General features: G+C 41.4%; 1 non-coding gene across 1 annotated transcript; it reads left to right on the top strand.

Moving 5' to 3' along the window:
- The first annotated feature begins 1894 nt into the window (after positions 1-1894).
- On the top strand, positions 1895-1969 carry Trnas-cga. The gene has a single exon. It is a non-coding gene; the product is annotated as a tRNA-Ser (tRNA).
- The last annotated feature ends 22239 nt before the right edge of the window (positions 1970-24208 follow it).

Genomic DNA, 24208 nt, shown 5'->3' with positions numbered 1-24208 from the left:
ACACAACCTTGGGATGCTCCACTTCTTGTGTCAAGCTTTCTCCCTCTGAAATGGCATCAGCTCTTCTCGCTAACTTCCGCAGGTCCCCCGTACGTTGGAACGATGGATGACAGAAGCGTGCAGGTAACGGTCCGTGAGCGAAGGCTTTCGATAAACACTGAGTCCCAGCATCCCATCATCCTTTCTGTACACCAGAACATCCAGAAACTGAAGCTTTCCATCACTTTCCACCTCCATTGTAAAGTAGATGATAGAATGCAGGGAATTAAAATGATCTAGGAAGCGGTCAAGAACTTCTCTCCCATGAGGCCACACCATAAACGTATCGTCGACGTACCTCCAGAAACAGGTTGGTTTTAAAGACGCCATCTTCAGCGCCATGTCCTCTAAATCCTCCATAGAAAGATTGGCGACTATCGGGGACGATGGGCTCCCCATAGCCACTCCGTCAGTCTGTTCAAAGTATTTGTCATTGAATAAAAAGTGCGTCGACGTCAGCACTTGGCGATAAAGCTTGGTTGTTTCCTCATCCAGTTTCTTACCTATAAATTGCAAGGATTCTTCCAGAGGAAACCGGGTAAAAAGCGAAACGACATCAAAACTCATAAGCAAATCACAGGGACTGAAAGACAAGATCTCTGAATAACACCATAGAATTGGGTATATGCTCATCACATAAACCGACGTGAGGGCAAGAACAGATGCTAGATACTTGACTAGATTGTAGGTAGGAGCACCAAATTACTCACGATCGGTCGAAGCGGGACCCCTTGCTTATGAAGTCTCACCTGAAGATGGCGGCCATGAACCGCTGAAATATTGTGTCAAGATGACGTTATGATCCGGCTGCACACCGGAGAACAATATTATCAATTATTAAGCCGGGAAAGCCTTCACAGCCGAAGAAGATAGTTACTCCGCAATAGTAAGGGTAGACGCTATACTTGACAATCGGACTAAACTATTAATTGGATCGTTTTCCGACCCCCCCCCCCCCCCCCCCCGACTGAGAAGACGTTGTTGCTGAACAGTTCAAACTTGATTCTCATTTCAAATAGGTACCCAATTCATACAATTATAGTCGGTGGTGACTTCAATCTACCCTCGATATGCCGGAAAAATTGTACGTTTAACGCCGGCGGCAGGCATAAAACGTCATCCGAAATCGTACTGAATGCTTTCTCAGAAAATTATTTTGAACAAATAGTTCATGAGCCCACTATAAGCATAAATGGTTGCGAAACCATACCTGACCTCTTAGTAACAAATAATCATGGACACATGGGGAGTATCACTACAAATTCCGAGATTAACGACCACAAGGCAGTTGCTGATGGGTTGAATACCGTAACACCTACAACCATCAAAAAGAAAGGCAAAGTATATTTATTTAAAAAAGTGATAAAAATTCTCTCTACGCCTTTTCAAGAGATCGTGTCCCCTCCTTCCGATCTGATCACGTAAGCGTAGAAAAGATGTGGAATGAAACTTCCTGGCAGATTAAAACTGTGTGCCCGACTGAGACTCGAACTCGGGACCTTTGCCTTTCGAGGTACTGGCAGAAGTAAAGCTGTGAGTACCGGGCGTGAGTCGTGCTTCGGTAGCTCAGTTGGTAGAGCACTTGCCCGCGAAAGGCAAAGGTCCCGAGTTCGAGTCTCGGTCGGGCACACAGTTTTAATCTACCAGGAAGTTTCATATCAGCGCACACTCCGCTGCAGAGTGAAAATCTCATTCTGGAAACATCCCCCAGGCTGTGGCTAAGCCATGTCTCCGCAATATCCTTTCTTTCAGGAGTGCTAGTTCTGCAAGGTTCGCAGGAGAGCTTCTGTAAAGTTTGGAAGGTAGGAGACGAGGTACTGGCAGAAGTAAAGCTGTGAGTACCGGGCGTGAGTCGTGCTTCGGTAGCTCAGTTGGTAGAGCACTTGCCCTCGAAAGGCAAAGGTCCCGAGTTCGAGTCTCGGTCGGGCACACAGTTTTAATCTGCCAGGAAGTTTCATATCAGCGCACACTCCGCTGCAGAGTGAAAATCTCATTCAGGAAGATGTGGAATGATTTCCAAGAGATAGTATCGACGGCAGTTGAGAGATATATACCACATAAATTATAAGTAATGGTACTGATCCCCAGTTGTACAAAAAACGGGTCAGATCGCTGTTACAGGAGCAACGAAAAAAGCATGCCAAATGTAAAAGAACGCTAAATCTCCAAGATTGGCAAAGTTTTGCCGAAGTTCGAAATACAGCGCGTACACCAATGCGAGATGTTTATATTAATTTCCACAACGAAACTCTGCATCGGAATCTGGCAGAAAACACAAATAGATTCAGGTCATACATAAAGCATACCAGTGGCAAGGCGCAATCAATATCTTCATTGGTCGATAACAAAGGTGAAGTCACTAATGACAGTGCCACTAAAGCATAGTTATAAAACACAGTTTTTCGAAACCCCTTCACCAAAGAAGACGAGGTAAATACTCCTGAATTCCAATCAAGAACAACTGCCAAGATGAGAAACATAGAAGTAAATATCCTCGGTGTAGCAAAGTGGCTTTATTCACTTAATAAAGGCAAGGACTCCGGTCCAAACTGTATACTAGTCAGGTTCCTTTCATAGTATGCTGATACAGTAGCTCCAAATTTAGCAGTTCTATACAACCTTCCGCTCACAGAAAGAACCGTACCTAAGGACTGGAAAATTGCTCAAGTCACACCAATAACAAAATGATAAATATAAGTAATCCACTGAATTACATTCCTGCATCACTAAAGCCGATTTGCGGTAAGGTTCTGGAACATATACAATGTTCGAACAGCATGAAATACTTCGAATAAAACGATTTATTGACGCTAGTCAGCACGGATTCAGAAAACATCGCTCTTGTAGAACACAACTAGCTCTTTATACTTATGAAGTAATGTGTGCTTTCGACAGGGGATGTCAAATTGATTCCATAATTTTAGGTTTCCCGAAGGCTTTCGACCCGTTCCTCACAAGCGTCTTCTAACCAATCTGCGTGCCAATTGAATATCGGATCAGTTGTGCGACTGGATTTGTGATTTCCTGTCAGAAAGGTCACAGTTCGAAGTAATAGACGGAGAGTCGTCGAGTAAAACGGAAGTAATATCCGTCGTTCCCCAAGGAAGTGTTATAGGCCCTCTATTGTTCCTTATCTATATTAACGCCATATGAAACTATCTGAGTAGCCTTACTAGATTGTTTACAGATGTGCTGTCATTTACCGTCTTGTAAAGTCACCAGATTACCAAAACTAACTGCCAAATAATTTAGATAAGATACCTGTATGGTGCGAAAAGTGGCAATTGACACTGAAAAAAGAAAAGTTTGAAGTTATTCACATGAGTACTAAAAAAAATCCGCTAAATTTCGATTACGCGGCAAGTCACACAAATCTTAAGGTTGTAAATTCAACTAAATACTTGGGGATTACAATTACGTACAACCTAAATTGGAACGATCACATAGATAATGTTGTGGGTAGAGCAATCGAAAGACTGTGATTCATTGGCATAACACTTAAAGGTCTACTAAGGAGACTGCTTACACCATGTCTGTCCGTCCTATTCTGGAGTACTGCTGTGCGGTGTGGGATCCGCATCAGGTGGAACTGACGGATGACGTCGAAAAAGTTCGAAGAAGGGTGGATCCTTCTGTACAGTCCTCAAATAGTGGAGATATTGCCACAGATATGATACGTGAACTGGAATGAGAATTATTAAAACAAATGCATTTTGCACTGCGATGGCATCTTCTCATGAACTTTCAGTCACCAGTTTTCTCCTCCAAATGCGAAAACATTCTGTTGGCACCCACCTACACAGGGAGAAATGATCATCACGATAAAATAGAGAAATCAGGAATAGCACAGAAAAATTTAAGTGCTCGTTTCTCCCTCGCACCGTTAGAGAGTGGAACAGTAACAGACAGCTGAAAGGTGGTTCATTGAACCCTCTGCCAGGTATTTTGTTGTGAGTAGCAGAGTAATCATGCAGATGTAGGTGTATATTTTTTTCCTGATTTCTGATAGTCCACGTTCAGCTTCCATACAACACACGCCTACAGAAGTAAACAATTTATAGCTCCAGCAACAAGAATAATTTATTACACTTTTGTGAATCCCTAGTCTTTAATGACTTATTAACTGAAATCTCAGTTGAGTATATAACCAGACCAAAATGAGTTCTGGCAACGACTACACATAGCACCATAACTGGCCACAGCTGAAGAGCACTACTGGGTCCTTCCTCAAAATATTGTTCGTAAAATGGAAACTATAGCCCGAATGATCACCTGAAAGCTAGCCTTAATACTACAGGTATTTAAAATAACAGTTGCTTCGGGTTCATTGCACTAAGGTATAGTCGAAATATTTCTTAAGTGTTGTCATCGGCATTCTAAGGTGAAGTATGTGCTACAAGCTAGCTTCACATATTCAAACACAAAAGAAAAGATGAATCGTAGAGTGTCAGACTGGAATATACACCTTGACGTCAATATGTCTTGACGTACATCCGTCACAACACTGTCAGTTTTTCAACATCATTATTTACCTACATACACAAAAAGCAGGATTTCGCAATTTATCTTGTGTCACACTGATCTGGGCGCTGTATTCCGTAGCCAGTTGGATGGAGTTGCGTGACTATGCGTATGAAAATCGAGTCATGGAATTATGAAGCTGTTAAGATACCGTACATAAACATACCGTACATAAGAATGACAAAAATAAAGACACCTAAATGGAAAATGACGAAAATATAAAAACAGTGATTGTATGAACTTCCAATGAGTATAAACACCTGTGTTCCAGCCCAATGACCAAACCGAGAAATGGAGAAATTAGTAGCGTCTACTGACTGTCTTAATCTGAATAATATGCATGAGCCGTGTATCGACTCGTGCTACACCTTTTGTTTGGATTGCATTGGTTTTCCTTTTCTTCCCCTGACATGTTGTCTGTCATTAAGTGGCTGCTTGGTTGTCTTTTCCCTCTGCTGTCGATATCTGCGTTTCTGGTTCCAGGAAACTGCTATGGAGGAAGTGACATCTTTGACCGGTTGTAGCCTCGTGTGGTGGTGCGGAAGTAGGGACGTTGCGCGCAGAGAGAGTGTGGTGGACACGGGAAGGCAGTGTGGTTCTCCACCGCGAAGCACGCGTGGTCTGTTGTACCGAGTCACCACGTGATGTATCTCGGTTGTGTGTAACGAGCGGGTCGAGTTGACGGAAGAGCTCCTCGTGTGTTGGTTGTATACAGAAACGCCCCACGAGTAGTTGCCGTTCATTTCGCCTTGGTGGGACGTTAACAAGCTTCTTTAAATAATCCGTTTCAACACTGCAGAGAAGACGTGAACTCCGGTGACAGCGCGTTTTCGCGTGACCGTGGCGTTTTGGGTACGCTGGCGACGCGTGCGCGGTGGGATGTGGGGATCCTTGCCATCGGAGGTCGTGTACTGCCTGTTCGAGCATAATTGCAAGTTAAGTTCGTGGAAGGTTTAATCGTTAAGTAGTTATTTTGTGTAACCAGCATCTCTTCTGCCTTGTGGCTTCCGGCGTCCGTGTTTCTTGTCCCTAGCACCGGTGTAATTGAAGACAGTGATGTTTCCTCCTCCTCTAGTTACTGTCCGATGGGAGGTGCAGTTTTGGCAGTTTCATTGTTTCGCTATTCTGTAGTGGGTTATGAGTAAATTGACGCTTCTTGTTGGTTCATCATATGGTCGCTCATTCAGGACTGTGTGGTCTAATGTTTCCTTCCACGAGGTTAGCCCTAATTCTGTCAGCAAGTTAAGCCATCTTATAACAAGTTTTCGCTGGCTAAAAGTCGGTGCAGTGACCAGCCTGAGAGTGGCAATTGTGTTTACGGGGGTATTTAAACTGGTCAGTATACTGTCTAGCCTGAGCATCCCTGAGTGGGTGATTTGTGGCCACCTTACACGGGTCCGTCATATCTGTTAGGTTCCAATGATATTCCAGGACACTTTTGTTTAATTTTTTTTTTAATTCCTCCAAGTTTGTAAATTCCTTTTATTGCCATTAATCGTGTGTTTGCTGAGACCTGTTTAATTTTTTTAATGGCGGTGTTGGTAGCTTCACTACCTCACCGTACTTTATTAACAAAGTTCTGTATTTACTTTAGTAGCCTGTTTACTAATGTTCTTTAAATTTTTTTAAATTGTTGTATTGCTATAAATTAGTTTGATTGCCGTTAGTGGCGTGTTTTAAAAGGTAGTTTATTGCCGTAATGCTAGCTTCTGTGTTTATAAAAAAACAATTTAACTGTTGTATTGCTATAAATTTCTTGATTGCCGTTAGCGGCGTGTTTTAAAAGTTGTTTTAAATTTAAAAAAAAATCGTTGTATTGGTGTAAATTACTTGATTGCCGTTAGCGGCGTGATTAAAAGGCTATTTATTGCCGTACTGCTAGTTTCTGTAAGATACGAGTAAAACATTTGTGAAAATCTCATCTCGACAGTAAACTACTAGAAATTTGGCCCCGTTTCCCAACTTGTGGTGTGGCTTGTAGTAACCGTAACCACTGTGTGTGTCAATACACTTATATGAAAAGATAGTAGTGTTCTTGTAATGTATTCGATAATATAATAGAATTACTTTCTCTCATACGTAATATGACTTTATCAACGATGTATTACAAATCATCACACGATTAGTGGCTTCAAGAGTTACGCAAAGCAAGTGACGAATATTATCCACAAAAATCTGTCTTATTTATAAAGCTATTGAGTTGTTAAAGAGTTTTTATTCACACTTACAGTGCGCCGTTCGTTATTTTTTGAGTTGTGGCAGCTAAATTATACGATTTATCAACGAACAGTTGCAGTTGCTTCGTTCAAGAAAAGTAAGCGCTTTTTCCTGCAGCGGCTACAGTTCACAATGAAACCAGGGCTCAAAGTGAAGTACGCGAGCCACGACCATAAATCACGGAATACACTGAGCTTTCCCTCGGAGTCGGCGTTATTGCACGTTTCTGATACAAAGGGAGCGCATTTGCCGCTTTCTACGTGACTGTCAGATAAGACCCCTGCGTTAATAACAAATTCAGAAAATATATGACTCATTTTGTCACGTGAAGGCAACTTGTATCGCGAGCTTCCACGGTCATGGCACGAGCGCCGTCGAAAGAAATCGCGTATCTCAGCCTCAACCCTTTTGCGGACAAAACTTCCCTCTTACAGCACTTGTCGTTTTTCTCGCAGCTGGCGGGGTGGGGTAGGCAGGGGGTGGATAACGGCGGGAGGTGGGGACGCAGCACTGTGTCCGCTCGCTCCCTTATGCATTTCGCTTGGGTCTGCAGATTGGGGGAGCACTCGGAATAACTTGGCGGCATTCCAGTGGCTGCCGGCGACCGTTTCTTCCACTCTTTTAGATACATGCGGCATAAAACACGCGGGCTTCCCGCTACCCAGTGGCGTACTGCGCAGAGCTCATGCTGCACGTCCGCGGTTGTCGTTACCGACCGTATGTGCTGTGCGTAACGGGCGAAAGAAGTCGCAAGCGCATCACGACTTCACGACTTGTGTGGTCTTACCAAGTTTTCTCTTATACCCATTCTTCCTCGAATAGTAGTGTCCACCCGCAACGCAACCTCCAGCACTGACACAAATCTCAGAACTAATTAGCAAAATACCTTCACTCGATTTAAATATTTGAGTTATTTCGGTACTAGCTACCCATACACACTCATTTATTTCCTTCATACTCTGGGCAAAAATTTCTTCTTCTGTCAATTTTTACACGATCGCAAAATATTTACATCCGACGAACTTGATCCTGTCCTTCACAAGTTTGGTCTTATCATTACAATAATCCACTCCAAACGTCTTCTCCTAGCTATAACTGGATACATTAATACATGTCCCATGTGCCTATTTACCCTCTTCTAAAAGTTCTGTAGACAGATGTTTCCTAAACACTATGTCGTAACTATCAATTAACCTATTTCACTGTTTTAATGTTTACAGCTCAATTTCTTTATTTCTAAAACTCTTCTTCACGCCTTTCTTTATTTTGTGTTTTCATGACCCAGATGCAGTAATATGGTGACTGCGCCACACTTTACAACTGCAGATTTAAATTGGGTCAGGTTGGGTATTCACGTAGAAACCGTGCAATGATATGACCTAAACTTAATCTGAGTGTTAATTTGCAACGTAGGCAAACTTTATCGAAATACAGGTTAAGTACCCTGCTGATTATGTTAATCCCAGCTTTCACTACCCTATTCTTACAAGAAAGATATGAACAGGTGGGAAACGATAGAGAAAGAGCATCAGACGGAGTTACGAGACGCGTGTAAACGGAAATTGGCCTTGCCATTTTAAAGAAAACGCCGTGGTGTTTACCTTGAGCAGCTCACAGACACGTTAATGTGGATGGCGGAAAGGAGTGGGGTGCTGAAGGTGATCTGAAGTGTTCGATGACGAAATACTTAGATAAACTATAGAGCAGCAGTGTTGAAATTTAACAAGATCCTACGGAGAACAATGAGAGTGGGAAAAGGCGCAGAATGAATATGCAGTGAGGCAAGGATGCAGCGTCTCGTTTTTGCTACTCAGGTCGTCCATCGTCGTTCGCAATGCAGGAAACAAAAGTAAGATTCAGGAATGGGATTGAAGTTCCAAGTGAAAGGATGACATTATCGGATTCGTGTAAGACTTTTCCATTAGAAGCGAAAGTCTATAATGTCACAGGAATTTCTGGGTTAAATGAATAGTGTACCGAAAACAAAACAGAATAAAGACACCCAGTAAACTTTAACCTTTAACTCATCCTCAACTGCCTTTGGCGACTCCCAAAATTCTATTTATAGAAAGGCCTCTTCCTTCCAATCTAGGGCATGTGAGGTCACAGGAGCAAAGTCTGAATAGTTTGAATATACTTCCCTATTGATAGCCATATTTCAATTTATGTATTAGTTTTTACTGAAGAAGAGAAATTTGTTAACATCGAGTATAGATTTAAGTGTCAGGAAGTCGTTCCTGAAAGTATTTGTACGGAGCGTAGCCATGTATGGAAGTGAAACATGGTCGATAACTAGTTTGGACAAGGAGAGAATAGAAGCTTTCAAAATGTGGTGCTACAGAAGAATGCTGAAGATTAGATGGGTAGATTACATAACTAATGAAGAGGTACTGAATAGGATTGGGGAGAAGAGAAGTTTGTGGCACAACTTGACTAGAAGAAGTGATCGGTTGGTAGGACATGTTCTGAGCCATCAAGGGGTCACCAATTTAGTATTGGAAGGCAGCGTGGAGGGTAAAAATCATAGAAGGAGACCAAGAGATGAATACACAAAACAGATTCAGAAGGATGTAGGTTGTAGTAGGTACTGGGAGATGAAGAAGCTTGCACAGGATAGAGTAGCATGGAGAGCTGCATCAAACCAGTCTCAGGACTGAAGACCACAACAACAACAACATTAGTGTTTACATAAATCGTGCTTTATATAAAGATGGTAGCAACAATGCTAGAGTCATTTACCCCTTCCACAAATGTTTCTGCCATCTTAGAGAGGTTAGAAAATTATTTCCATTACCAGATTTAATACGACAGTAAGATGATGTGCTATATGTCTCACTTTAAAGAAAATTTTGTATTGATCACAAAACTGGCCTTTGTGTTTGAGTCTGTAATTTTTTTATTTTATTTTTTTTTTATTTTTGCTTTACACTGGCTGAATGAAAATTATTTTTAAAAACAACTGTTTAACTCAATTTTGATATTGCATCATAACTTCTCTCATCAACACTTGACACAGTTTTGAACTTAGCCAAAGGACTAGGTACCACATTAAATCTATTAAATCTATAAACTTCATGGAGTTTTTAGTCGTTATAGATCTTCAATTCACGATAGCAAAATATGGGGTGTTAAATTTAAATGTCTTCAATATGCACAATATGGACTTCTTACATCAAGTCAAAAATTGAATTTCGGAAGGATAGAAGAGTATCTATGGAATTAGCAAGTGATTAGTAATGTAGTGCTGTTTCTAAGGAGACGCCTTGTGGATAAAATTATAGAAATAACGCGTTTTCAATGTAGGTTAGCGTCAAAGTGTTTGTTGTCAGTGTTCGTGACAGACACTGCTAAATAATCGATAGACGACTAAGATATTGTATCGCATGTCTGTACGGAAGTAGACCATGAACCACGGGAAAACTGAAAAAAAAACAAAAGAAAACAGAAGCTCGTTAGTGCCGGTGTGAAAGAATGAAACTGAAAAGTAAGTGCATGTAAGTAATGATATTCTGGTCTCAAGCCCTGATGAGAAAAAAATAGGGTGAAGAGTAAAATCCCAGGGTTGTTGTGGTTCCGATTGATAGCGCCCTGTGAGGATCACTGTCTGGGTTTACGGGGAAGATCGTGACAGCCTGAAAGGCGAGAGGAAGTTGTAAGCTCAATGCTGGGTAGGTTGTCTTCAGTAGCTCCTGGGACTCGGTTCTCTATGTTACAAACAGCCTTCGCGAGGCCTGGCAGAAGGTATAAAATGCAGGGGAGGGCAAGGACAAACCACTTCCGTGTCTGCTGTGAAAATATGGTAAACAATGAACAACAGGATAAGTGTATAGCGCCGGGTAATGAGATCGTCAGGTTAGAGTGGGTTTCAATAGTGACTTAGGAAGAGTGAAGGAAGAATCAGGACGTAGCTGCGATCTGTGCCGCAAATGCCTAAGATAATGGCAAAGGACAGGAAGTCCGAAGTTTTCCAAGAATCTTACTTATTTTCCAAGTCTAACGTAAGAAGCGTGACGTTATAGAATCTGTGAATTACTGATTGGGAACGAAGTGACTTGAAATAGATATTTCAGGCACCATATGGGCTGGCATTCGTCTCTTGAAATAAGATGACACAGTAGTATACTTTTCAGGCAATGAAGCACAATGTAAGAAGGGGGTGAGTTAATCGTATCTGTCCAAGATAGGGGAGAGGATGTTTCTTCATTCCAGTCCCTCCTGGACGACCACATGTTCGCTCACTATTGAGTGGACATTTTCCGGGACGAAAGGAGGTGAGGGCGAGGGATCCACCACTCCTACCCCTCCTAGGGCCGCAGCAAATATAAAGGCGGTACTGTAACTGTAGTGAGGCCAATAGCCCGGTCACAGGTTTGCGTGGCAGATCTTACCCTTACATGTACCCGTACACTGGAACAACTGACACGGAAGACGAAGATAGTGAGAACCTCTCTAATGACGAACAGAATGATCTGAAACTAATGAAAAAAATTGACACTTAACTATGTGAGAGTGAAATATTTAAGTTGGGGGTACATTAGAAGCAAGAACTTCAGGAAAACTTTGTTCAGACCAACGGAATTGAGTAGGTGTAAGGCTCTCTATACATTGACAAAACTTTTGTTAAACAGCATGAACACCGACTGTCTCCTAACGGACACTCCACGAATGAAACTGACTATATGTTAGGACAAAGGAGGTCGAAATGTTCCTTATAGTTAGCAAGAACATTTCCAAGTGCAGACTGCTTTTCAGACCACCAGCTACACTCGTAGATTTTCTTTTTAAGAAGCTCCGCGATGGAATAATCTAAATGCCACAGAAATCCGTATATGTGATATGTATGTATTGACAAACAAATGAGCAAAATTTCAGAACAAGTGGATGATTTATTCAGGAGAACGAGCTTCACAAATTGAACAAGTCACTTACGCGTTGGTGCACATCTGTGCCCTTACGCAGTTATGCAACCAGTTATTCGGCTTGACATTGATGTCCTTGCATACCCGCATGAGGGATACCCTGCCAAATACTCTACAGCTGGCGCGTTAGATCGTCAAAATCCAAAGCTTAATGTAGATCCCTGCCCGTAATGCTACGAACGTTGTAAATTGAGAAGCGTAAACTCATTGGCCAATGTAGGAATCGGTAAGCCTGAAAACAAGCGACGGAAATTCTGGATGTTTACAGTCGGGCATTATCTTGCGGACGTGTAAGCCTAGGATGGCCTGCCATAAAGAGCGACAAAAGGGAGTATACAATACCGTCGAAAAATCGCTGTGCCATAAGAGTGCCCCAAATGGCGGTCCTGCTGTGAAATAAAAATAACACCCCAGATCATTCTTCCTTTTTGTCTTGCCGTATGGTGAGCGATAGGAGCTGGTATGCCACCACTGCCTGGAGCGTCTCCAGTCAAGCCTTAGCCTACTTATCTTTGTGCTCACCCACCCATACCTTGGCCAGCTAGATCTCCAGATCTCTCCCCAATTGGGAACGTTCGGAGCACTGTGGACGGGGCTCTCCAACCATCTTACGATCTAACGCACCAGCTGAACAGAATGTGGCAGAAATTCGCCAAGACGACATCAAACAACTCGATCAGGTAATGCTAAGCCGAATAACTGCATGCATTAATGCCGGAGGTGGCCCAATGCGTTATTGACCAGCTCAATTTGTTAAGCCCTTTCTCATCAATCATCTGTTTTATGAAACTGTTATCAATTGTTTGTATGTACGTGTACATCACATCTACCAGTTTTAGTCTCATTCGGATAATTCCTTCATGGTGAGTCTTCTCATCTTTTCCTTTTTTTGCCTGTCTCCATTTCTATTTCTTATATTGTATTAATAAAATTCGTATAAGTTGAAAAATACAAAAACAGTATGCAGATTCTAAGGTATAGAGCTGAAAATATTTAAATATTTAAAAAAATTAAGCTGTAGAAGCAATAAATAGGTTCAAATTACTTGGCTGTTGACAGCAATATACTATACTAGACACAGAACAATAAATAAAAAAGTGTGTGATGATATTGTTGCAGCTGTGGTCTTCAGTCCTGGTTTGATGCAGCTCTCCAGGCTACTCTATCCTGTGCAAGCTTCTTCATCTCCCAGTACTTACTGCAAGCTATATCCTTCTGAATCTGCTTAGTGTATTCATTTCTTGGTCTTGGTCCCTCTACTATTTTTACCCTCCACGCTGCACTCTAGTGCTAAATTTGTGATCCCTTGATGCCTCAGAACATGTCCAACAAACCAGTCCCTTCATCTAGTCAAGTTGTGCCACGAACTCCTCTTCTCCCCAATTCTATTCAATACCTCCTCATTAGTTATGTGATCTACCCATCTAATCTTCAGCATTCTTCTGTAGCACCACATTTCGAAAGCTTCTATTCCCTTATTGTCCAAACAATTTATGGTCCATGTTTCTCTTCCATACATAGCTACACTTCATACAAATACTTTCAGAAACGACTTCATGACACTTACATCAATACGCTTTCCTTATTGTTGCCAGTCTAAATTTTATATCCTCTCTACTTCAACCATCATCAGTTACTTTGCTCCCCAAATATCAGAACTCCATTACAACTTTAAGTGTCTCATTTCCTAATCTAATTCCCTCAGCATCACCTGACTTAATTCGACTACATTCCATTATCCTCGTTTTGCTTTTGTTGATGTTCATGTTATATCCTCCTTTCAAGGCACTATCCATTCCGATCAACTGCTCTTCCAAGTCCTTTGCTGTCTCTGCAGAATTACAATGTCATCGGTGAACCTCAAAGTTTTTATTTCTTCTCCGTGGATTTTAATACCTACACCGAATTTTTCTTTTGTTTCCTTTATTGCTTGCTCATTATACAGATTGAATAAGATCAGAGACAGGTAACAACTCCCTTCCCAACCACTGCTTCCCTTTCATGCCCCTCCATTCTCATAAGTGCCATCTCGGTTCTGTACAAATTGTAAATAGCCATTCGCTCCCTGTATTTTACCCCAGCCACCTTTAGAATTTGAAAGAGAGTATTCCAGTTAACACTGTCAAACGCTTTCTATAAGTCTAAAATGCTAGAAACATATGTTTGTCTTTCCTTAATCTTTCTTCTAAGATGAATCGTAAGGTCAGTAGTGCCTCACGTGTTCCATTATTTCTACGAAATCCAAACTCATCTTCCCCGAGGTCTGTTTCTACCAGTTTTTCCATTCGTCTGTAAAGAATTCGTGTTAGTATTTTGCAACTGTGACTTATTAAACTGATAGTTCCGTAATTTTCACATCTGTCAACACCCGCTTTCTTTGGGATTGGAATTATTATATTCTTCTTGAAGTCAGAGGATATTTCACCTGTCTGATACATCTTGCTCACCAGATGGTAGAGTTTTGTTCAAAAATGTTCAAATGTGTGTGAAAACTTATGGGACTTAACTGCTAACGTCATCAGTCCCTTAGCTTAAACACTACTTAACCAAAATTATCCTAAGGACAAACACACACCCACTTGCCCGAGGGAGGACTCGAATCTCCGCCGCGACCAGCCGCACAGTCCATCAGTGTAGCGCCCTAGACCGCTCGGCTAATCCCGCGCGGCGTAGAGTTTTGTCAGGACTCGCTCTCCCAAGGCCGTCAGTAATTCGAATGGAATGTTGTCTACTCCCAGGGCCTTGTTTCGACTCAGGTCTTTCAGTGCTATGTCGAACTCTTCAAGCAGTATCGTATCTCCCATTTCACCTTCGTCTGCATTCTCTTCCATTTCCATAATATTGTCCTCAAATACATCGCCTTTGTATAGACCCTGTATATACTCCTTCCACCTCTCGGCTTTCCCTTCTTTGCTTAGAACTGGGTTTCCATCTGAGCTCTTGCTATTCATACAAGTGGTTCTTTTTTCTCCAAAAGCCTCTTTAATTTTCCTGTAGGCAGTATCTATCTTACCCCTAGTGAGATAAGCCTCTACATCCTTACATTTGTCCTCTAGCCATTCCAGCTTAAACTTTTTGCACTTCCTATCGGTCTCATTTTTAAGTCGTTTGTATGCCTTTTTGCCTGCTTCATTTACTGCATTTGTATATTTTCTCCTTTCAACAATTAAATTCAATATTTCTTCTGATACCCAAGGATTTCTACTATCCCTCGTCGTTTTACCTACTTGTTCGTCTGCTGCCTTCACTACATCATACCTCAGAGCTATCCAGTCTTCTTCTACTGTATCTCTTTCCCGCATTCCTGTCAATTGTTCCCTTATGCTCTCCCTGAAACTCTGTACAACCTCTGGCTTTGTCAGTTTATCTAGATCCCATCTCCTTAAATTCCCACCTTTTTGTAGTTTCTTCAGTTTTAATCTACAGTTCATAACCAATGGATTGTGGTCAGAGTCCACATCTGCCCCTGGAAATGTCTTACAATTTAAAACCTGGTTCCTAAATCTCTGTCTTACCGTTATATACCCTATCTGATACCTTCTAGTATCTCCTGGATTCTTCCATGCTACAACCTTCTTTTATGATTCTTTACCCAAGTGTTGGCTATGATTATGTTAAGCTCTGTGCAGTATTCTACCAGACGGCTTTCTCTTTCATTTCTTACACCCAATCCATATTCACATACTATGCTTCCTTCTCTCCCTTTTCCTACTCTCTTATTCCAGTCACCCATGACTATTAAATTTTCCTCTTCCTTCACTATCTGTATAATTTCTTTTATCTCATCATACATTTCATCAATTTCTTCATCTGCAGAGCTAGTTGGCATATAAACTTGTACTACTGTAGTAGTCATGGCTTCGTGTCTATCTTGGCCACAATAATGCGTTCACTATGATGTTTGTAGTAGCTTACCCGCACTCCTATTTTTAAATTCATTATTAAACCCACTCCTGCATGCCCCCTATTTGATTTTGTATTAATAAACCTGTATTCATCTGACCAAAAGTCTTGTTCCTCCTGCCACCGAGCTATCCATTTCCGTTTTCAAATTTTCTAACCTACATACCCGATTAAGGGATTTGACATTCCACGCTCCTATCTGGAGAACACCAGTTTTCTTTATCCCGATAACGACGTCCTCTTGATTAGTCCCTGCCCGGAGATCCGAATGGGGGACTATTTTACCTCCGGAATATTTTACCCAAGAGAACGCCTTCATCGGTAAAAATTACAGCTGTAGTTTCCCCTTGCTTTCAGCCGTTCACAGTTCCAGCACAGCAAGGCTGTTTTGGTTAGTGTTACAAGGCCAGATCAGTCAATCATCCATATATTGCCTCTGCAACTACTGAAAAGGCTGCTATCCATCTTCAGGAACCCCACGTTTGTCTGGCCTCTCAACAGATACCCCTGCGTGGTTGCACCTACGGTTTGGCCATCTGTACGGCCGGAGTGGCCGAGTGGTTCTAGGCGCTTCAGTCTGGAATTGCGCGACCGCTACGGTTGCATGGTCGAATCCTGCCTCGGGCATGGATGTGTGTGATTTCCTTAGGTTAGTTAGGTTTAAGTAGTTTTAAGTTCTAGGGGACTGATGACCTTAGCAGTTAAGTCCCATAGTGCTCAGAGCCATTTGAACCATTTTTAAGCCATCTGTATCGCTGAGGCACGCAAGCCTCCCCACCAACGGCAAGGTCCATGGTTCATGTGGGTGGTGGGATGATAGAATGAAACAACAAAAAAGCAACAACAAATGATGTTTTCAAAGAGATCAGAGCCCTATCCAAACTATTCGATCCAGCTATTGGCGTCGCAAAAGGGAACAATTGTTAGATGCTGACTGGAAGGAATCTGTTAGATGATGACAGGAAGAAATAACGAACGTAGAAGACCTAATGAGTATACTGATAACGTATACAAGGTCAACGGATGTACGGAAGACTATGAAAAGACAGCGTGATGTGATACGGAGCCCTCCGTTACAGAAGAGGAGATTAGATAGGCCGAAAAATAAAATGGCAGAAGGAGGGCTCTAGCGTTTCATGGGACACAAACTGAGGAACTAAAAATGTAAGAAATGAATAACGGTTTCATTATATAGTCATCTTTAAAATATTTCATTTTGCGGGAATTTTGAGACGCTAAACTCTTTGAAGGACTTTCTGTACTCTGGTAGTGAACTAGCAAGCATATTACAGTGTTTGGCTAATAAAGTGAAGTTGTATCTGCCGGGTATTCCTTGCATGCGAAGGGAGCTGATCAACAAGGGTCACTCACGACAGAGTGGCGTAGAAGCGTGATCCATCGAACGCGACACAACACCCCTACCCTATTTCTGGTTCTACCTTTATATTTCGTGCTTCTTGGCGCTTTTTGGAGCTGGGTTTTTTTCACGCCGTGTATTGACTAGGGTTTTTGTTCCGATGGCCATTCTCGTGATACAGCCGACAATGATCACAGTGACCGCGATATTCTCCTTTAGCTAGATGTACTATTTGCTTCGCAACGTTTTCGGGTCTATATATTCATTTGAAGTCGTGTCCAGACGTAACTTTCGTTGCTCGAACATACAGATCGTATTCCATGCCCACAGCAATGTATCGGTATTTTAACTGCCCCTCTAAGAGGTTAGTGTACGGATTTCATTACATTCCATAGGAAATAACTTCGCTAAAAGTGTTCTAGTGCGTATGGAGTTTTCTTGTCTTATGATTTTCACACATTGTGAACCTGTAACCCACGCGATATCATAAAGCAATTGTAAGTTCATTGTCTATCATTAGTCATTTATTTGCCTATTAACAATCAGGAATTTCAGTAAAGGATCTTCGATTAATTTTCCTCTCTGTCATTTATAAAGCCAGTATAATTTCACAACTGCACACGCGTGCTTGTACATTCATATGTTCACGAACTTTATAAGGTATTCTGTCTTGTGCAAAACTACTAGTCAAAACGAAAACGGCTGTCGTCAGCAGAAATATTTTAAATTTTTTGTGTACTTTTACAACCTGTTAGGAAGATTAGCGGTGCCGAAACTTCGTACTGCAACAGATTACTTTCGACTCGACTGTTATATTTCATTTTCTTTGTAGACGGATTCTACGCTTTCGTTGTGAGGTTGTACAGTCTCTTACCACCTGAACTGCATGTAAGGGAAATCACGTCCATACTAGGACAGAATGTGTGGTTCTTGTCTTAGTGCCATTCAAAAATACATTCATGCTCCTGCTTCTTTTGCAGTACGCAATGAAAACATCATCCGCTCTTGTGTATTTAAAGTAAACCATGGTGAGATAGAGCTCGTAATTATACTTGAGAGTAGATTTTGTTGGGTAGTGGCACTTTTTAGGATGTTTTAGTGTTACTTATTTTATGTACTCAAAAGGTAGGGGAGGACTGCACGCCGGCCAGGGTGGCCGAGCGGTTCCAGGCGGTACAGTCTGGAACCACGGGACCGCTACGGTCGCAGGTTCGAATCCTGCCTCGGGCATGGATGTGTGTGATGTCCTTAGGTTAGGTAGGTTTAAGTAGTACTAAGTTCTAGGGGCCTGATGACCTCAGAAGTTAAGTCCCATAGTGCTCAGAGCCATTTGAACCATTTTCTAAGGATTCCGCGACCTATAGTTATATGGCCTACAGAGTGAAATAAAATCATTTACATACCAATCTTGAAGAAAGGGAATCCAAAACAAAACTACAAAACATGAGGTTTAATACAAACCATTAGTAAGATCCTCTTAAAATTCGTCCGGAATCGACTAAAGCTGTATATGGACAGAGAACTGCTAATGGCACATAAAGAATTCAGAAAGAAGTAAATGTCGTACGGCATTGTTAGCTGAAATATCTCACTGAGTGACTTTAGTGCCTGTCGGAAATGGTGTTCTTCCTCCCCACACATTGGCCCCTTTCTTGCAGATATACGAGAATTGAGTACCACCTGTAAAAATGGACCATGGAAATAACACGATAATATCACCAAGCCTTATTGATATGTTTTACTCGCAACACCAAAGCATTTGAATTTGTCAGTCACTAAAAATCGAGGGAGTATTAGGCTTTATGGGAATTACATCTACGCACCTTAGACAGCTAATCAGAGTCCTGTGGAAGAAAACACAGTAGAAATACAACACGAATATACAAAAACTTTTAGGATAGTGGAAGGAGTCGGTCAGGGAAGTACACAATCTCTGTTCCCTTTGAGTCTTTTTGGTGAATACGTAATGAGAGCTGTAGGTCAGACATATCGAAACTGATTAAAACTGGAGGGGAGTGGCGTCATTTGACTGACGACTTGAACTATGTGAATTTCACAGCAGTTATAGCAGGCTGTAAAGAAGACACTGAAAGTAAGCCGGAAGAAAATACCAAAAAATAGTGGAAAAGGGGGCCGACGGCTAAATTGAAAGCAACAGAAATGTATACAGCTAAAATGAAGTCCAATGTGGTGGGAGGTGAACACATTCAGGAAGTTGATAAATATATATTTCTTTAGAATACACAAAAGCAAAAAGCATCTCCTGTACCGAGGAAGTAAAAAAAAGAAGGGCACCACTTGGAGTTGCCACCACAATCAACTATCGACGAGAAACGATCACTAGCGAACAAAAAAACAAAAAAAGACCTATGATATTTTCGATATTTTTGTGCGGATACGAGGCGTCTACTATGACGCAAGTGGATCACAAGAAAATCGGTTCTTTACATGAACTTGGAAAAGAATTCCGGGGTCCTGGAAAAAAATACAAACTTAATTATCTTTGGCACACCAAAATACTGCAGATGGTATTATGATGCTCTGAACATAAGAAAAGAGCCAAAGGCTGCCTAGAACAAGCTGTAATTTTCGGAAGAAAATAAAGTAATATGAGGAAAACCATTAAGAAGGTGGATAATCAAGGTAAACACTGAAATAACTCGGGAAGAACTGAGGACCAGAACAACATCCAGAAGGGCATAGAGGGACTTCGTTCATCATGTCACCAGAAGACGAAGACGATTCCACTGATCAGCAACAGGTTGTGATATCTTCTGCATTACTGACAATTGAATGAAAGTGTGGGAAAAAGTGGCTAGGACAAGGGATCGGCCTACAAGACGACACGACACGCAATAACACGTCAGGGAACGACTTCTGTAGTAGCAGAGGAAGCTAAGAAGAGGAAAAACTGGAAAGGAGAGAAGAATAAAGACAAATGTCCGTAGCCAGATTTTCGTAGCGGGTATCGTGAAGGGTCATACGAAATCATTAAGAGTACCGAAGAATGTTCTTTGGCATCACATTGAATTGTTATTGAATTACCGTCCACCAAATTGAACTGTGGTGCTATTAATCCTAATGCGTTCTAGCAGCAGTGTGTCCTGGTAAAAAGACGCAATTGCGACAATCATTTCATCCGAGTTATTTGGTTATCAGCTTGTATAGTGGTACAACAAACAACGGTTACACTGGATATGATGCCTTAACTGAATTGAACATAAGGAAACACATTGTGAAGGATGCTAGTTACGTGAATTAACTTGGACCATAACGGTCAGCTGAAGACGAGGCGCGCTGTGTGACGAAGATGAGTCGAAAAATACCCCTGTGTTCTGCTACTGAAAAGAGGGCTGTACGTGTCCATATGATACTGCAAGATTGAGACACTACATTACAATATGAAAATGTGCAAAGATTTCAAGCGCTACAGTCTGGCCCAATATGGCCACGATCGGTAAGCAAACGCTTTAATGCACTTCCGAGACAAGAGTGCCAGCGGGACTTAGTCCTATTCCGCACGCTACTGCTCCAAGTGTGCGAATTTCTTGTGAACCAAATTCTGTTATTGCCAAAAACCGTACGAACGACATTGTACTAAGCTCTGAATTAATCAGAATAGCGTTTATCTTCTTTGTGGAGAACTCGCCTAGGAAGCAAAAGTTTGTTAATAGTCATCGATGTTATAATATGTGGTTCCTGTGTCTTGGATCAAGATCGTTGCACAATATATATGATATCTTATTTTTAATTTCCCGAAGGCTTTTGACACCGATCCCCACAACCGACCTCCAACTAAATGCGTGCCTGTAGATTACGTCTCAGTTGCGTGACTGGACTTGTGATTTGCTGTCAGAAGGGCCACAGCTCGTAATAATTGACGGAAAGTCACGAGTGAAACGGAATGAATATCTGGCTTTCCACAAAGAAGTGTTACAGGCACTTTTTTGTCCCTGATCTTGTAAACAATGCAGGAGATAAACTGACCAGCCCTCTTAGATTGTTTACAGATGATACTGTCGTTTATCACCATACAAAGTCATCAGATAGTCAAAAAGACTTGCAAAATTATTTAGACAAGATATCTGTATTGTCCAAAAAGTGGCAGTTGACTCTAACTAATTAAAAGCTTGAAGTCATCCACATGAGCTCTAAAAAGAATCCACTAAATTTTGCCTACCCGATAAATCACCAAAATCTAAAGGTTGTACACTCAACTAAGTACTTAGGGATTACAATTACGAATACTTTAAACTTAAACGATCACATAGATAATGTTATAGGAAAACCAGACTACAGATTGCGATTTATTGTCAGAACCCTACACTCGTCCTCCCTCCTCTGCGCTATGGCTGTGCCGTATGGGATCTGCATCAGATAGGATTGACCGACGACATCTAAAAAGTTCAATGAATGGCATCTCGTTTTGTATTATCGCGAAAGGGGCGAGAAAGTAGCACGGATGTGGTACACGAATACGGAAGCCAGTCATTAAAAAAAAATGCGTTTCTCGCTGCGGCAGGATCTTCTCATGACAATCACCAGCTTTCTCCTCAGAGTGTTAAAATATTTTGTAGGCGCCCGCCTACATTCGAAGAAATTATCATCATAATGAAATAAGAGAAATTACATCTCGCATGGAAAGATGTAAGTGTTCGTTTTTCCCTAGCGCTGTTTCAGAGTGGTGCGGTAGAGAAGTAGATTAAACGTGGTTCGGTGAGACCTCTGTCAGGCATTTAATTGTGAAATGCAGACTAATCATGTACGTGTAGATACAGAATTTGTTGCTAGCCTAATGCCTACAGCTGGAGAAGCAACGTCAACTGGATAACTCATTGTAGACGTTAATTCCTTAATCTTGATTCATTGTCTGGTGGAGGGGGAGAGTGGGAGGTAGACATGCTTCTGCTTGCTGTTGAGCGTACAATTGCATTGGTACTGAAAACGTGTATTAAATATTCTTGCATTCTGACTATGATCTTCAAAGATTATGTGATGCGGCCGTTGTAAAATATGTTTCTAGTTTGAGGATGATCAATGACCGAAACCGGTCGTTAGTAAATAAATTTAACATATCATTTTGTCATGAATTTTTCCAAGTATGAATACACCGTTAATGATCCCCGGAAGAAACTATTCGATAACCTATGTACACAGGCAAAGAACATTTCTCTCTAACCTGTATTGATAGGCACTAAAGTTGAGGACTTTTACTTACAGTACTGTTCAATGATGTATTTTGTTTGAAGATGACAGAAATATTGGAGGGAATAGCAAAGCAGCTGTATTTTTCAATATACGTTAATCATATTTTCATGTATATTGATAAATGTTTCCTAGTCATTTATCATAGAACTTTCAAAAAGACAAAATACGGAATTCAGTACTTATATGAGGTTCACTTCTTCCATTCTTCCACGTACGTATGCTTAAACAGAGAAAAAATTAAATTATTGAGATTTCAACTTGACAGTAAATTCAACAGCCTAATGAATCGCAAATATAGCCAAGTTTGGGTGCATTGATGGCTTCGACGACACAGATAGCCGTACCATAGGATCAACCACAACGGTGGGGTATCTTTGGAGAGACCAAACAAGCAGGGCAACAGTCTGGATGATTGACTGAAATGTCATCGTTACATCAACCAGCATAGCCTTGCTGTGCTGGTACTGTGAAGGGAGTACTACACCCGTTACTTTTCTGCAGGATATGCGGATCTACTGTATAGTTAAATTATGATGGCATCCTCTCGGGTAAAATATTTCAGACTGCTCAAGAGGATCTTGCCTTTGTGGAAAACAAAACTGCATACTAGGGGTCGGAGCATGGAGTTTTAGTAAGTTAGGTTAGAAAGTTAAAAAGGGAAATGAATATGTGGATGTTAGGTATAGTGAGGTTTAGAGAATTTGACTGGCAGGATGAATAGGTTTTCTGGTCAGGTTAAAAGATACAATTAACATTGCTAAAGCATGTTTGTAGGTCAGCTAACATAAACCATATCGACCACAGATAGGAATTAAATCCTGGAAAATGGCGCAATATAAATGGAATATAGCTATTTAATTCTGCTATTGTGGCTGTTGAATTCAAACTGAAAGATACATAAAAAGGGGGTAAGGACGCCCTGACTACACTAATGAGTTAAATGTATGTTAATGTAGTTATTGGATAGCAATGGATAGCGACCTGATTAACACATCATCGCAATCAGGGGTAGACCAACGATGATACTCTATGATCATGACCAATCAATGTCTACCGAGGCAAAGTCTACTTAAGGTAGCAAATAATGAATAGAAATAAATTACAGTTGGGATTTGGTAGAGTCCGTAAACTAGTGGTCACAGACTGCTAAGAATTCCCCCATGCGATTTACTGAATAGCAATTTTAAAGAATACTCCACAATCTACGGGTAGCGTATTTGACTAGTAATCAAAACATCCTGGGTCGCGGGCTGTAATCCAGCCACCGAATAAATTTCGAATAAATATCGTCATAAATGGAGACCGAAGACTTCTGACAGAGATTCTGGGCACTCTCTTGACGTTTGGGTGGGAAACTGCCCTTACAAGGCGGAAGAATCATGGATGATCAACAAGATGCAGAAGGTAGTGGAAACCACTGCTTTAAAGACACACAGTATGTGTCCACAGGACATGTTACCTGTAATTGAAAAAGGTGTCATGATAATTTGTACATTGGCAAAAGATTTAGGAGGGAGGGACTGCCAAGGATAAGGCGACCATGAAGAAACAATGGAGTAACGGTAGTTACTCTATTCATGACTCTAGAGAGTACCGCTCCACAATCGATAAGCTGCGTTCGAAACACTCGTAGCGCAGCAGCTGTGTGGGTTGGCAGTATGAACTACACCAAGGTCCAGTAGTCTTCAGCGCACCTAGTCGTGTACACTCTTCAGTTACCGCCGATTCTACAAGCTGCAGTGTTCGTCCGTCATCTCCGAGACTTACGGCTCCGTAGGCACCGTAGGCCATTTCTGGTCACTACGTAGGCATCACTCAGACGCACAGTTCAGGACTTTAATATCTTAGAGGACTTGCAGTAATTTCGAACTTATGATTGTGCTGGATATTTTACAGTAAGAAGCGTCTTTTAAGTATTTTTTCCCATTTTATAAATAACTTTTTATTACTATTTATTGGGAATCTGTCTGACTAAAGACAATCTATCCGTCCCTCTACGAGTCACAGCTTACAATGTCAGAAATTTGAACGTGTTATGAAAGCT

Source organism: Schistocerca piceifrons, chromosome 4 (assembly GCF_021461385.2).
Source record: "Schistocerca piceifrons isolate TAMUIC-IGC-003096 chromosome 4, iqSchPice1.1, whole genome shotgun sequence".
Classification (NCBI taxonomy): domain Eukaryota; kingdom Metazoa; phylum Arthropoda; class Insecta; order Orthoptera; family Acrididae; genus Schistocerca; species Schistocerca piceifrons.
The sequence above is the reverse complement of the archived record's forward strand: the minus strand, read 5'-3'. Positions and strand labels throughout refer to the sequence as shown.